A 1,676-nucleotide genomic window follows, 5' to 3' on the forward strand; every position below is an offset into this window, starting at 1 on the left:
TTCGTTCGTCGATTAAATCGTTAGTCACTGCATACATAGCGTTCCCTACGCCGGCTTCCGCTTGTCCAATGCCACCGCTGGCAATGGTCCAGCAGGCGCGGTCATCACCCGCTGATGTCTGCAGGCAGGTAGATCCGTGAAGAATCGCACCAGCCAGCCCAAGCAAGCGTTCCTAAGGTGGCGGTGCATCCGTGATGGCCCGTGGCCGCAAAGTAGAGACTGCCGACTCCCTCGGCCAGGCTGCACTACTCCGCTTCAGCAGGCTCGCCAGCTGCAGACGACCCGTCGTCCGGCGCAGTAGTCAGCAGCATAAACACGCTCCATCATGTGGTCCAAGCCTGGGTGGCTCAGCTGCACAAAGAAACTCCCCGCACCTTCAGTGTAGGGCAGAAAAATAGCTCCGAACGCACCGCCTTTGTGGCGCGATGCTAATGACAACTGCCAGGTTGTCAGCATTGTCATCGCTCTGTTAATGTCAACAAAGCCTAATAAATTGTCCAAACCCTAAAATGCATACGGCGGGAAAAAACAGGACCGCGTAGCCCCGTAGGAAAAGGGCGCGTGCGCAGGTCGCTATTTATAAAGCCGGTCGTGCTCCGGCACACCGCTCACTCCGGCGCCGCTAGAGCCATCTTATTAGCCGGCGAGTCCTATGCCGTGCGTGCAATGCTTTTACTTTTTTTTATTAATGCGTGCTCGATTCGAATACGTTTGTTGTGCACTTTCGGCGTTGAGAGGCCGCGATATGAATTTACGCGAACTATAGTGTGAGAGCAGTCTGGAAAAACTAACCTGACCTGGGCAATGGTCGTGCTTGCGCGAGAAACGCGCAGCGCCCCGCGTCGTATGTTGCACCTGGGCGTCAATATTTGTGTAAAGCACAAAGCTACATAACAAGCTGCCAGCCGGCGCCCGCGCGACTGCACAAAGGCAATCGTAGGTAAAAACTGTCGGCAGCTTATTTTAAGCAACGCACGTACATACCGCGGTTTGCTTGTGCATGTTTACGCCATTTGTTTAGATACTCTCATTTATCATCGCTAGGTAGCTACTCCAGGATACTGATTATTAAACCAAACAAGCCGCGGATCTCGTTAGGGGCGAACGGATCTGATAGTACGGTGAAGCTAGAATGTCTAGTTCATATCGTAGCATCGCCCCCGCTCCCCCGCCGACCTAACGCTTGTCATATTCGACCCGCAGCCGTAGGACTCCGCGGGACGCTGCCGCTTCCCACCATTTATTTAGCCTACGCAGGAATTTAGATCAATGGTCATAATATAGTTTTACACCTACAATTTCATTACCCAACAGCGCTTGCGCAAGATTATTCAGCTTACATTTGAAGTGACCCCAGTTTGCGAACTGTAGTGAAGCAATATTCAGTCAACTGGGGCGGGTGGATCGCCATATCCCCCCTTAACAACAAGAACCCATCTTCAAGCCTCTCCCTCACACAAACCCCTAACAACTCCACATTTCCGTAAATATTTTAAAATGACTGCAAGCCAAGCAGCCTCACCAAGAAATGAGCATTACTAAGCCCTAGGAATACCCATGCACGCTCCAAACGAAAAATATGGCGCGTTGGGTGCGCGCAACACTTTCGAAGAACAAATCAAGGTGCAAGTCGTGCAACACACTGCGCACCTGGAGCACCTCACCAAGATAACCGC

This window comes from Haemaphysalis longicornis, unplaced genomic scaffold, assembly GCF_048455015.1.
Source record: "Haemaphysalis longicornis isolate Haplotype H1 unplaced genomic scaffold, Haemaphysalis longicornis Haplotype H1 scaffold_4, whole genome shotgun sequence".
Classification (NCBI taxonomy): Eukaryota; Metazoa; Arthropoda; class Arachnida; order Ixodida; family Ixodidae; genus Haemaphysalis; species Haemaphysalis longicornis.